Source organism: Leptodactylus fuscus, chromosome 2 (genome assembly GCF_031893055.1).
Source record: "Leptodactylus fuscus isolate aLepFus1 chromosome 2, aLepFus1.hap2, whole genome shotgun sequence".
NCBI classification, from domain to species: Eukaryota; Metazoa; Chordata; class Amphibia; order Anura; family Leptodactylidae; genus Leptodactylus; species Leptodactylus fuscus.
The window spans coordinates 39,294,626-39,310,098 of NC_134266.1; the positions used below are offsets into that span (position 1 = coordinate 39,294,626).

Here is a 15,473-nt window from a genome sequence, read left to right on the forward strand (position 1 = left end):
TATCGTAAAGCCTATTAGACTTTAATGGCCGACTATTTTCTTGATAGTTAGTGGTGTTTTTTATTTTCTTGTGTGAAAATATCCTATAACAAATCATTGTATTTTATGACTAACATTGGATATTCTGTGTATGATGTGCAATTTTATCCCAATTGCGCACAATTTGCAAATAGAGTAGGTCAGAGCAGTATATTAATCTGCACAATATCGTCAAGAAGTAACACTCAGTACCACATTACCCTTCATAAAATGGCTACTGAACTTCATTAGAAAATGATTTTTTTGCATAAAAGAAAAAAAATCAATTTTAATTATCTTGAAGAACCTGAGACCATGAATTAATGATGAAAACTGAAGTGACTGTACTGAAAGTAAGAGACATACTAGGGGGCAAATAACTGAAAACTGAGACTGGTTAGAATCAGGGTCACTATGATCTTGTAGGAATCGGCAGGAATATCTGTGTATTACATCTGACATACAGTAACTGTGTATAATATATAATGTTATGTATAATAGATCATTTAGGCTAGGTTCACATCTGCGAGAGGCTCTCCAACATTTGGATCCACTGGGGAAACCCAATGATGTAGCAGTGGAAACCACTAATACAGCGGTTGCATGCGGACACTGGCGGACATCTTAGGGCAGGGGTGCCCAATACGTCGATAGCGATCTACTGGTCGATCGGAATGGACGTATGGGTTGATCGCGGGATGCAGCCAGGAATCCCCTTTGTCTGCTTGTTCACAGTGCAAGCTGAGAGTCGACTCTCAGCCTGCGCTGTGAACAAGCACTCCGGACACCTTCAGGCCGCTCATAGGGATGGAGGGGGCCAGGGTGCTGCTTGTTCACAGCGCAGGCTGAGAGTCATCTACGGACACTGACAGGCGGGGCTGCCGCAGCCCCAGCCTACCAATGTTCAGAGATAACTCTCAGCCTGCGCTGGAACAAGCAGACAGCGGAGATCCCTGGGCGGCCACAGAACACCGCTGTCTCATTCTCTCACGCTGTCTCACTGTCTCTCCTTTGGACTTGGGCATGTTATAAAGTAGCTCACATGCTGACAAAGTGTGAGCACCCCTGCCTTAGGGTATTTTCACATGGAGTTGCTTGCAGGCAGATTTTGACGCGGAATCCGCCTCAAAATCCGCCTGCAAAAACATCTCCCATTCATTTCAATGGGAGTCACTCACTTTTTTTCCCGATAGCGATTTTTTCAGCTAGCAGGAAAAAGAAGCGACATGCTCTATCTTTATGCGGACTCCGAGGCTGTCAGCCACGTTGTTCGTGACTTGAGACTCCCTCTTGATTAGGCCCATTCATTCGGGCCTAATCGGGAGCGGAAGGCCATGACAGGAGACCGATGCACTGCATTGACATCCCAATGCGGCTAGCTGCGCAGAAAAGTCACACGGCGGAAACCTTTTCCCAGGGGTGAATCTAGCTTTTTCGTCGCCCGAGGCAGACGACAGAAAGCCGCTCCCCCCCCCCCCCCGGGGAGGAGGGGGCGGGGCGGAGCGAAGGGGGCGTGGCGGAGCGGCGTTAGCAGGCAGAGGACCTGAGAGAGGACCTGCTCTCTGCCTGAGCGTGAGGGGAGGCCGCTGGAGCAGCGCTGCTTGCACAGGGCCTCCCCAATCCACCGCTCGGTGACGGTGACGCTAAGCCAGTCCAGGACAGCTTGTCCTGGACTGGCTTAGGTCAGCAAAAATGCCGCCCTCCCCAGGGCCCTGGCATAGCGCCACCTGAAGCGGTCGCTTCAGGTCGCCTCATGGGAGGTGCGGTGCTGCTTTTTCCTTACTAAAAATGGTAGAGAAGAGTCCTCCGTGCAGTATTTTTCTCTCCAACAATTTATGTCTCCAACGGGGATTCCAACACTGATGTGAACTTAGCCAAGAGCTGTCTGTGCCCTAAACACTGAGCATCTAACCCAAGTACATTTATATGAATAAATCACAAAAGCAATCAGATCCCAGACTTTGTTTCAGGTACGACACCCAATAACCTTTCTTTTTCCAGTGATGGTTTAGTTATCACGGCCTTGATGAATTCAGTTTTCAATTTCTTCCCGCTGGGCTGGTGTTAATAAACAGTAGCCTATCTGAATGGACAGAGCTGCGGCATAAATTACGTGATGAGATTTCAGACTACCTCAGGATCACAATAAATAATACAACCTTGCTTGACTCACTGATCACTGACCAGTCCCTAGTGGAATAGAGACAATCATAAAGAAATTAAAGTCCTTTCCAGTTATGGGAGACGCCACATCTCAGGCCAGACGTTTAAACGTGAAGATGAGGAAGTGAACAGTCCAACTACCGGGAATGCTACATAGTACCAGAAGACTCCTTAGGTCACTCACCAGGTACTAACCTTTAAATACCTGGTGGGCACAATTAATATGGGCCAGTATGTCGCTGGGAGGCAGCATAGGTATTATCTCTCTCCCGTCATATTGTTCAGGCCAATAAATCTGTCCAATCTGGCTTGTGAATTCAGGGTAACACCTTCAATAACTGTCAGCTGAAAAACTATTCCTCCCAACCCCCACTATATACATGCATGCTTAGCCCGGCCAGCGCCGCACCTCTCATGAAGCGACTTGACGCGACCGCCGGGGGGGGGGGGGGGCATTTTTGCTTACCTAAGCCAGTACAGGACAAGCTGTCCTGTCCTGTCATCGTCTCAGCAGCCCAGCACAGGAAGCGAGCGGTGGATTGGGGAGGCCTTGTGGATGCAGTGCTGCTCCAGCGGCCTCCCCTCAGGCAGAGAGCAGGTCCTCTCCCTGCCTGCTAACGCCGCTCCGCCCCTCCTCCATTTGCTCCGCCCCTTTCACCCCGCCCCCTCCGCTCGGCTTTCTGTCGTCCGCCTCGGGCGGCAAAAAAGGTAGGTTCACCCCTGAGCCCGGCCAAGTATGCATGATAGAAATGGGGAGAAAAGCTACTACCAGACACCTCAGACAATGTAACACCTTCCCTGGGAACAAAAGGATTGGGCAAGCAAAATATAACATGTCTGATCCTTCTTCCCCTCAACATAATCTGGTGAGAATCAGGACACATGAACATGGTGGCAAAGTGACATCTAGAATAAATGCCCCCGGTCACCTGGTAGATTACATAGCATAGAAAAGCGGGCCACATCCTGCTGGTTAGCCAGATTTCCATGACGCTCGATGCCACTTTTGGGCTTATGAATACTGTATAGAGACACGGTAAGCCATTCTGTATGGAAGAGTTATTCTTAGTTATAAAGTTTTCTGCAAAGAAATAGTAAATGTTACAACACAAATAAAACATTTAATATATGCAATCTTGTGGAATTCCTCGGGGCCCACTGACAACCTATCTCTGTGTGTCTAACAGCAGGTGTAGAGATTTGCGAGTGTGCGGCACAATCTGTGTGTCTCTTCAGAATAGGCTGGTTAAATAAAAAACCTATTCATGCTGGGAAGTCATCATCAAACAAGAGTCTCCTTGTGCTGCGCATCCCATTCCGTTTACATGCTGCTCACATAGCGCCTAATCATATATTCAAGACCTATGCAAATTCTTTTTTATCAGTGGGGCTCATTAAAAACAGTGATGCTTTCGCAGGTGATTTATAAATCCTCTCCGAGCAGACAATTGCAGTTTGCTTTCTTCTCCCTGTAAGGAGCAGGCAGCCATTAAAGGCCATAGGTTCCTGCCATCTATTGTTGGAACAGTCCTTTGCTATAGAGCCATAAATTCCACTATGTCTTCAATTAATGTGCTTGTGTTTCACCCTCTGGTTCAATACCTGCCCAGAATTATTAGCGAACGAGGTTTTTTTTTCGTGTGTACCGTGAACGCTTCTTCTTCTCTGTGCCTTCCATTCCGGGTCACTGAACAGAATCTAAATGCTATTAAGCCCATCGTCAAAATAGCAACCAAACTTTGGGGAAAAATGCACAGATGGTGGGTGGTTTCACCTCCTTGCAACCCCAATACATCTTACTGCTTGGAAGTAGAGTTTGAATAAAAAGCAGCTTCATCTCTCTGTCCAAGTCTCTTCTTTGCGGCGCCTCCAGCTGTTATTTTGTTTAATCTCGCTCAAGCATTGAAATGTCTCCCTTGCTTCCTCTGACCTTCTCCTATGTCCATAAAATAGCCTGGTTAAAACCAGACATAAGGCCGCCCAAGGATAGATGGATATTTTATGGCCTCAGCCCTTAGAGGGTGGTGGTTGGACGTTTATCACTCTATTGCTGTGGTAGATCTTGGCTAGTCTGAAATTCTTTACGCGGATCCAGAACAATGTGCTTGGAAGCTTGATGTTTTCTTAGGATCAAAGCGCTGCTATGTACGATGGAAAAGAGGATGAATTAACTTTATGAACTTTCTCAAAAATATTGGGCAACTGCTTGGAAAACTCCATAGAATAACCTTTGTTATGGCTTCCATAGTTCACATTTGCAAGTAATCACATCTGAGGTTGGCTTTTATCTACTATAGTTATTTCTAACACGCTGAAGAAGAATGTCAAGGTAACTCTTCTACATGCCATGGCTGCAAAAAACACCCACAACCTGATGAATTTTGCTGTGGCTCTTCTTCAGGCCATTCACAGTGTTCAGCCTTTGTATTGCAAATTGTTGCAGAAATCAGCAACAATAATTGACATTCTGAGGATTGAAGGAGTTTAGCTGAGGTCACTTTGCACTTTAGGTTTTAGCTACAGCATGTGGATGAGATTTCTTTATACATAATGATTTTATCCAGTATTCTACTGCTGTAGCTAAAACAGGTTAAATCATAGAGGCTAACCCACTAAGATTACTGACCCTGTGGCCCCGACTTCAAAGATATTTGTCACTGCTCCCTCCCTATTACTTGTATCCCAAGAGGCGCCTAACAACTAATATAAATGAGTAATTATAAGGAACAGCTCCAAGAAAAACTGATGTACATTGGAAAAGGTTAAGAACTTTTATGAACTTTCCCAAAAATATTGGGCAATTACTTGGAAACCTCCACAAAATTTAAATACCTTTGTTAATCCTATCCTACTATAATATTATAAATGTGAAATTTTGGATGTTTGTTACTCAATCATGCAAAAACGGTTCAACAATTTTGGATAGAATTTGGTACATAGATAGTTTGTAACCTGGATTAACACATAGGCTACTTTTTATCCTGGTAAATGATATGGCTTCACGACTGTTATGAATTTATGTTCATATACTGTATTAAACTGCTCTTGGCAGCAGCTTATCTCAGCTAATTGGAGATTGCTGATAAAGACAGGTCTGTTATCTCTCTATGTAAACACACAGATAACACTGAGTCCATTGTGTACAAGCATTTGCATATAATCTGATCTGCACCAGTGCTGAGACACTGACATGGGAAAACCCCTTCAATCCAAATTGGCAGTTTGCCAATTTCAAACATGTCAGGAAAAAGAAAATCTAATTTGTCGCAAAATTCTAAAACAACAAGAGCTAAGAATAGAGATGAGTGAGTAGTATTCGATCGAATAGTAGTATTCAATCGAATACCTCCACTGCATATTGGCATACTCGGTGGAATACCACACGGTAAATGCGGGAAATATTCGATTCCCCTCCAACCTTCCCTGGCGCCTTTTTTTTTTAACAACAATAACTATGGAGGGGAGGTATTCGATTGAATATTCTCGCTCATCTCTACCTATGAAGGAAACCAGAAGTCAACAGAGTTCTCCTCAAGCAGAGCTGAGGAGGACTGAGCAAGTTAGGCACCAAGCAACTCTTAGAGCAGTCGAAACATCGGAGCAGGCAGATCATCGACGCCATCACCATACTCATTATATGGCGTCCGAGCGAGCTGCTGGAATAAATAATTATGTTTTACCATCCAGTTGATGCAATTCTAGAGTTAGGTTCACACCTGCTGGGTTCTACATTGTTCTGGTCCGCTGAAACCTGCTGACATATATTTCATTCTAGGTATTGACATATATGAACACCTTGCTAGGGTTGCAATCTGATGCAGACTGTTGGTATTTCCCTCTGCACTGGAGAATCATCTAAATCTGAACTGCTAGAATTGGTCGTGGGGGATACAAAACTGCCCAAGTGCAGGCCTGAGACTACAGAGACTGGTGGCTACTCTGTCCAACTATAGGTAACTGAGACTGGTTAAAGAAAAGCCAAGTCTCTGCTTCACAAAAGTACCTGAGACTACGTAAGGCTATTTTGAAACCAAGACTTGTGCAAAATTGTGATCAATGCCTGTTGACTTGAGAAATGACCTAAAGTGTGACCTGAGAACTTGCTGTCTTAAGACTCAAGAAATTGGGGCAATATCCAGTGCAACTGGTGTGTATATATTAAAGAGAGTACTGCACGGAAACCAAAGTATGGCCAAATAGCTGTGAGGTCAGAATGTTATTACCCTGGCATAGTGATGCCCCTACTGAGAGAGAATAGACCGATATGCGGTGTGCGACATACAACAATGCAAGGAAATGCAGGTTTTCGCTCCTGACTAAGGACTGTCTGTGTACTTAATCCAATAAGGATATGTCACACCACCAGTGTTTGGTACGTAAGTAGCGTTCCACCATGTCATCATGGTAAGTACAGTACCCGCAGCCACAAGAAAAATGGCCGTATAAGCAGCCATTTTCTTGTGGCCTGTGGGCATGTGCAGTCGGCTCTGCCCGAGGCCTACAAGTTTGACCGCCTGCGTCAGAAGAAGACGCGTGAAGAGGACGTTCCTGAAGAATATGGAGGCGGCGCTGGAGAGTTCTCTCCCAGCAGTGGGGATGCCCGCAGCGCTGTTTGAGTGCTGGGGCCCGCCCCCAGTGCTGTGAGAGAAGTAATTTGCATACCGACAAAAACTGGGATTTCAAGTGAACGGTGGCACGGAGAAGACATCGAAAGGTAGAAGAAGAATAGCCTTTCTTAAGGCTATTCCGACGTGTTAGTGAGAAAAAAATGTGTTTGAATGATAGGATCCCTTTAAGGTCTGTATTAATGCCAAAATGTTATAAAACTTGTAACCTCTAAACTTGATGTATCTTGTAAAATCCTTGTAACCTCTAAGCTTGCACACAGCATCTAATTAGTCTGCTGTGACTACCTGGATTTCTGTGCCATTCTCAAATATGGTCCCAAGGCCTACCACTCATAGGGCCAATAATCCGGATAAGGACCAACCCTCTTACAAAACTATGTTATATTTATCCTCTTTGTAACTTCCTTAAGCTAAAATATTAGAATTGTCCTCGGTAGTATCTGGTATTGGATTCACATCATGGCCAAAAGATTTTATCAATGAAACTCCTGGAAAGTTCTTCCATCCTAAATATCCTACACATTAAATAAGATACAAGAGATGACCGAAACCACATAGGAAAAGAACCCCACAGATTCTTGGAATATGACAGCACTTCAAGCCCTTAAGAAGTGCAAGTTAAGGGAAATAATTCTGCTGATACCACGAAAAACATGTTGGGAAGTTGAAACTATTTATGTGATAATGAAAGACGTGTCAGACAAAGATCTGCAATGCTAGTGGCTAGATAGAATTGCATTTAATCACATATTTCTCTAATGCTGCCAGAATACAATTTGCCAAAAGACAAATCTTCTCAGTATTTCAGCAAACCAGTCCAATCTGGAGTTGTTGGCTCAGGACTATCATTTATCCTTCCTTACACTCCCTTCCTTTGCCCCAAACAAGCAGAATACCCGCACATAGTGCCAAAGTATCTGATACTTCCTGATCTTCCCTTCTCTCACATCTGTATTTGTCACAAGGAACAGCTGTTCCCTATCAACACTATTGATGAATGAATACATGTAGAAAGTAAAAGGAAACTAACGTGCCGTCCATACCGCTCAGTCACACCGCATCCTATAGGGGTTCATTGTAGAGTAAGACTAATGCCTAATATTGTGTCTACATTGGGTTTACGCACCCATCTGATAACAATCTGTTCAAGACTTAGAGAACAAATGTTCAGAATGGAATATATCGCTACTGAGTTCTTACCTTGGAAATAGAATAGAATCTGCATTTACCTTAAAGGGGTATTTACAGTCATGGCTGGAAATACGAGCCCCGAATACAGCTGTGCTACAGTAACTCCCATAGATCGAATGTGTACTATGGAAAAGGGGTAGCTCAGTAAGCAATGCTGTTTCCATAAGGGTCATCTGCACCATTGTCTCTTTTCTACTGGTCTGAAGAACGGTCCATCTAATGGCAGACAAGACCAGATACTGAGAAACCCCATTGACTATAATGGGGTCCACTGGGTGTCCGCTATTTTTTCACCAAACAAAAAAGTTGGATTTGCAGGACATTTTGTCTGGGATTTCTGCTGGGCTCTAGGGCAGATGAGACATTAGCCTAAGGGTATGTTCACATGGAGTTTTTTGCAGGTGGATTTTGAGGTGGAATCTGCCTGTAAAAAGGCCTCCTATTCATTTCAATGGGATACGCTCAATTTATTTTCCCGCTAGCAATTTTTTTTCAGCTAGCGGGAACAGACCTTAACTCGGGAGTTACTGAAACAGCTTTGCTCACTGTGCTACATTGTTTCTAGGACTCGTTTTTACTTCTGTAGAACTTATGAAATAGCTTAAAACCATTGCCATTTATAACCCATTTGACAAGTATTGGTAGTAGACCAGGCATATTTACCAACATTTATGTTTCCGACACCCTGTAATTGCATCTAAACCAAAGGCACATTTTTGGCCATAGTTTTTGTAAGTCATTCCCACATTTGCTAAAATTGTACTCTACACATGTGGGTAGAGCATAGTCTATTTAAAGGGGTTGTCCAGGGTCTGAAACTGGGTAGGTCATCAGTACCAAATCGATAAGGGTCAGAAACCCATACCCATCAGCTAATGCGGACAACAGAAGTCATATACTAATTATATGGCCAGAAGCAGCCCTGCTACTATTCAAGTGAATAGAAACAGGTTTGCAGTTTTGGACAAAACCAAAAGCTCCATATCGAATATAGGGCTCAGTTTACCGTAGTGGTGGCACCAGGGAACGGCAGCATCACTCCCATTCACTTGAATAGGACCAGGACTGCCTTCACCTTTAATAGAAAAAGAAGAGAGTAGCAACAAACAAAACAAATGGTTTGGTGCACGACTCACAGTCCAAACTCAATGACCTAAATGAAAGGTTTTACTAAATAGACCCATGTCTAGATATACTGATTGTTAAACTGACCCATGTGGGTGTTGGGAAGAGCGCCTTTACAGCAGCCACAGATAGATAGATAGATAGATAGATAGATAGATAGATAGATAGATAGATAGGAGATAGATAGATAGATAGATAGATAGATATTAGATTGATGATAGATAGATAGATAGATAGATAGATAGATAGATAGATAGATAGATATGATATAGATTAGATAGATACGATAGAGATAGATACGATAGAGATAGATAGATAGATAGATAGATAGATAGATACGAGATAGATTGATAGATAGATAGGAGATAGATAGATAGATAGATAGATAGATAGATAGATATGATCTAGATAAGATAGATAGATAGATAGATAGATAGATAGATAGATAGATATGATATAGATAGATAGATAGATAGATAGATAGATAGATGAAGCACATTTGCATTCATCACACCTTCACGGTAAGTGTCACCTTTGTCATTTTAAAAACAGCTATAATTAGATCAAAGACTGTTTCCTAATTACAATGAAAAATCACCCTGCAGAATACCCCAAAGCCCATAATGAGATCACAACACTGCAAATAATTAATCTTATCTGACTGTACATAAACTATGTAGGGTTCTTTATGACAGAAAAGTAATGCCAAACAATATCTGTACATAGAGAAGCCAAATATTTGCTTCTGATAATTAATCTGGACACAACACAGATGGAAGTGATTCCAGCCCATTTACCTTTATGATACGCAGTTTTATTTGTGTTCAGTGCTGTATGTATTTAATGAGTAAGTGAATCAATTGAACAAGTGAAGAAAGAAAACTTTGTAGTATATCATAAAACATGCCCGTTTCTTATCTTATCAGACTCCTTTCGTGCTACCACCGGCCTACGGGACTTATTACTTACTGTGGATTCCCTGCTCTGATCTGCCTTTAGTGAAGGTGGGTAAAATGCTGAGAGGTAGTAGGAGGACTAACTGCTGGAGAGAGGCAGAAGCAGAGAGACACACACACAAAAAAATGCTGCTGGCTAGTAAGTTTTCTGTCTCACCCGACCACTCAATAAATTCATATCTATATTGCTCAGCCCTTTCTATATTGTCCTCCATGCTGCTGCTGCTTCTGAGGACTTATACAGATAAATGAAGGCATGTAGTCTCTTATTTACTATATGTGTTTTTTATGGACGGCATCATAGCAGATAATGCACCCCCTTAAAGGGGTTCCCCAGAAACGTAACCAAATTTTTAATTTGTAGACAATTCAAAATGGAACATTTTCACAAATATAAATAACTGAAACATTTTAAAGCATTTTCTCTAACCATTGGTCTATAGTCTTGATCGGCCTCTAATAGATAGATAGGTTTTTATGACCCTGAACTTGTCAGAAACCTAGCCATGATGTCCTTTATTGCGTCAGGTTATCTTCTCATACATGTAGTGTCCCTGTCTGATAACCTCTCCAGAATAAGAAAATCATGGCTGGGTTTTTGACAAGTCTCAGACCATAGAAAGTTCTTACATCGATTGCATCCCATTCATTTCTATGGTGAGCGCATGTATGCTGACTCCCATAGAAAGCAATGGGACCTGCATTAAACGCTGCTGATTTGGAATGTTTACACGTTCTGAATCAGCCAGAGTATCGTCCGTGTGAAGGGGCCCTAAAGCGTTGCGGGAAGAACCGCGATACATTGCCACAGTGGTTTTTCCTGCAGCGCTTTTTGGCTGCGGGACATCCCATGGGTCCTTAGCCTTACTCAACTTTCTCCATCAGTCCTATAGACTTTGAAAATTGTGGAATACTTTACTAGCATTGTGAAACACATACAATACTGTTAGTAAAGGAGCTAAAAGCTTTCCAGAGGCCGTGTAGATAGTAGGAGCTATTCACTCTCTATAGGGATTTGTTCTCATAAAGCAGTTGAGTTGTAGTTGTGCCTTATTTAAGTTATCGGGTGCGGTTCATGGTGAGTTTTTTTTTACTGCAGTTTTATCTGAAGTTACAGGGTAAGTTGACACAGATTTTTTTTGGTCTGGAACCTGAGGCGGAAGCCATCTCAGGTTCTGGACCAAAAAACGGGTAGCCACAACTGAATGCACTGCACCGGCATCCAGTCGCGCACTCCGCTCTGAATTAGGCCCAATGAATGGACCTAGTCTGGAGGAGGGAGTGTCTTCAGGCTGAATTGCGAGGCGGCTCGACCTGAAGAATGAGCATCTCACTTCTTTTGCCGGGAGCCTGAACAAACCATTGATTTCAATGGGAGCCGTCTTTTTGGTGGATACCGTCTTTATGAGGTGGATACGGCCTCAAAATCCTGACCAAAAAACTTTGTGTGAACTTTCCCTAAGGGCTTCTTATATATTCCCCATTCCTTTAGAAGCCATTTTTGGCTTTGGCTCAAAAAAATGCAACAAAAAAAGCTGCATTTGCGCAACATGGGGCCTCAGCCTCACTGTGTAGAGGTGCAAAGGGGTTCCCATCATGTGGATTATCCAGAGATTTTTTAAAAGGGGTTTTCCAGAAATGTAATTTCAATTTTGTTCAGGCCTCACTGTTTTAAAAACCCTACAGCCACATGTATACAACCTAGCCACATCAGACATGCTAGTCCATGATCAGTATACGTGTCACGTTACTCCATCATCCAATGGCTGCATCCCTGCACACAGACAGACAAGACTTCATGCGGCTTCAATTCCTAGATAACCCTATTTATATAAGACATAACCTTTGATCCCTACCAAGACAGACAGCTGCTGCAGAACTGTATGTGCTGTCAAACCACTTTTCATTGTAAAATGTGCAAATCAGGTAATAGGAGTATTTTACATATATTTTCTTGAAGCAATTGCCTAATATATATGCACAAGGACATCAAAGGTAGTACTTCCCTTTAGTTTATACCACTATAATGTAATAACACCTACATACATTTCTGCTTCAATAGCTATAATCTTTTTCTGCAGAAAGCATAAAACATGGCCTTAATATTAGAAACCAATAATATGTTCTACACGAAATGGAGCATAAGAAAACGGAATTTCCAGCTGTGGCTTTGGAAGACTGTAAGAATTTCATACAAAGGATATTTTGTTCCAGTACAAACCAGTTACCTTTGTGTTCCAACTAGACAAGTCCTCATCCACCCTACTGTTTTAGTACAAACTCTCTGTACAGCACCATGAGGCCCACTCTACCACCATATGCCTCCAATTTCTTATAAACCAGTCCAGTTTTCTACATGGTATGTTCAATCCAATGCTGTATTATGGTGGTATTCTATTTACTTATAGAGATACATCTGTTAATGTGTGTTCACATCACTTTTGTACACTACCTTCAGTGTAAGAACTGGGCCAATGCCCAACACATTTACCAAACATATACATAGGAGCCGACTTACAGCATGTCAAAAGAGTGCCATATAGTTGCATGCATTTAATGGAATGGTATAGTCAACATTTAACACTTTCCCCAAAACTGGACCCTATACAGTATGTAGTGGCAGATGTCAGAGCCTTCCATTAGAGGTATACTTGAGAATCTGACGCAATGTTCTGCAGTGATATGAACATAGCCTAATACAGTACCATAGGATATATCATATAGTGCAGGGGTCAGCAACCTTTGGCACTCCAGCTGCTGTGAAACTACAACTCCCAGCATGCTCCATTCACTAACATGGCAGTTCCAAGAACAGCAGAGCAAGTATGCATGCTGGGAGTTGTAGTTTGACAACAGCTGCAGTGCCAAAGGTTGCCTACCCCTGATATAGTGACACACAACCTATGATTTCTAAGGGCTCCGCACGCTAAAGTACAAGCTCTGCTGAATGCAAGATGGCTCACATCTGTAAACTACACAGAAGATGAATATGCAGCGGTTTCATACAAAAGCCTGGACCTGACCATTCCTGACAGCTGCAAAACTACAGGGACCGTTTTGAAAAGTCCAGAAATCCCGATAACTTTCTGACAGCATTTCTGTTCCAGTCTGACAGGCTGCTCCTGGATACAAAATCATTTACAAAATCTTGATATTTTGTAAAGCCGGCATGTGGTCCTCTGTTTTTAAATGAGAAAAGCTTTGACATGGCAGCAGCCAAGGAGATGTGTTACTCGGAGATGCTGGAGACTTTGATTTATAACCCTTGTGAGGTGAAGGCAATGATACATGTGCCATTGGGGGCTTCTATTATAAAGTTTCCTGCACTGAATACAATGCACAAGGTTTATAGAAAAACTCAAGTTGATATGATCGGATACCCTGCGTCAAATGTTTGTAGCTTTCCTTGGCTGGAGATGTAACATTTTTCTAAAAATGATAAGGAGGTCGATGAAAATATTACAACAAGTGCAACAAGTTTTCTTAATAAACTCATTGTATCCAAATTGTATCCACTGTATAAACTCATTGTATCCATATCATATCCATTGTATCCACTCAATTTAGTGGCATAAATCCATAGTTATCATTAAAAGTAGTAGTAATAGTAATGTGAAAAAAACGTACATTTATTTTCAGCTTTTTTTATATTTGAGATCAGCAATGGGCACAAACCATGGATTCTAAATGAATACACACCTCTCAAATCCCAGGGTGCCAAATACCTCCCTTTCAAAGGAGGCGGGAGAATGAAAAAAAAAGGTACGTGGCAAACAAAAGATGATTAATCCAACATGTAAAGATGTGGCAGAGCTGACTTTGACATTTAACTCTTTATTGCTCATAAGGTCGCCTTGCAGCACCATGTAAATGCACCGCTGAGTGTGAAATTGCAAAGCCAGCTCTTGTTACATCTGTGTAATGGACAAAGCAGAAGTAGATGTGGCTTTGCAAAGTGACAGGCAGTGCATGCTACTCTGTATAGTCCCATAAGTAGAGAGTCACATTACCAGAACATCTGCTGGAAATCTTAGGATATTGGAAGACAAACACAAGTATAAAACCATCATTGAAGTCTAAAATCTATGTTAGAAGTGAAGGCAAGGTTACTATAAATTACTGTGTGTTGCAAAGGGTTAATACCATAGGGACTCAATGACAGAACTATGATTGAGTCACAAATTCCTTTAAAATTTGCTCTTTTTGATACAAAAATATTACCGGCCGCCAATCACCAATTTTGTCTCGAAACTTTTTCCCATTAGACTGCAGCTATACAACTATGATACATAGGCCTGTGTGATGGCACTCATACCTTAGTAAGGATGCTGTCTCTTGGGACAGGCTGCCTAGGGCTTCCTCCCACCCCCAGGTGGCTTCTCTGTGGATGTGGAACTAGGGAAGACCCTCAGCAGCCTCTTTATCTAGGCTTTAGATCACTGAGTACATGAGGTGGAGTTAAGGGCGGCTCTTAAAGACAGCACAGCTGGACTGCAGCCTCCTGGGATGGGAGGGGGAGATTCATTTTATGTGGCATTCCTAGGATCTCATGTAGGGTAGCACAAAGCCAATGCACAGATGTGAACTCTGCTGGGTCTATCCTGCAATATCATTCACAGCCAGATAAAAGAATATATAGCAGCTGTAGGACAACAAGGAGGCATCTCATCACCTGCAAACGTAGCCATCAATAATACACATATTACCATGCAAAGTCTATAGAAGATGCAAGCCGATGTGACGAGAGTCATTCAGTGGTAGCACAGCTCCACCACATGTATCAAGCAGTAATACAGGCTTCTGTATACCTTCCATACAATATCACTACCCAGTGAAGTGTCCTGCTTAATAATGCCAATGACAAACTGGATGATTGATGGCTTCATTTTAAGGTTTGGCTTATGGCAGACAATACAGATCAATATAACAAGTGACCATGTGGCGTCACTCCGCTGCACTGTCTATGAATTTCATTTTGCCTTGTAAGATATGAGGGGTTAATAATGCTGGTGTAAGAAATTAGGGGACACTGCACTACCTCTACACCCCCTACCCTAATGTCCCCGCATGTAATTGCCATATACTGTACCTACCATCTAATCTCCATCTGAAACATTTTCTCCATTTTATGTTGTAAAGTGGGGACAGATTTGCTGGGAACAGATTTGGTCCACATGTGCTGCCCCTCTGCTGCAGTGGGTGGCATTGTTTATTGACCCTTCACATGTCCATATAGGTGGTCTTTATGGACGGCCTGCTTAGGATAAAGCCATACTACTTAGAAGAAACATATGTCAAAGAACAGCATACCCTTGTATGGCAGCATATCAGTATAAGAGATATGGATGTTGGCTATACTCTGATGACGTTGGCACTGGTATTAAATGTCTAT

General features: G+C 42.4%; 1 protein-coding gene across 1 annotated transcript in view; it reads right to left on the reverse strand.

Moving 5' to 3' along the window:
• The window catches only part of SERPINF1 (serpin family F member 1), a 48,089-nt gene extending 33,573 nt beyond the window's left edge, over positions 1 to 14,516 (reverse strand). Inside the window, exon 1 of the mRNA XM_075263633.1 lies at positions 14,397 to 14,516. The gene's annotated coding sequence lies outside the window, so the exon portion shown is untranslated. The remainder of the gene's footprint in view (positions 1 to 14,396) is intronic.
• Between the last annotated feature and the right edge of the window lie 957 nt (positions 14,517 to 15,473).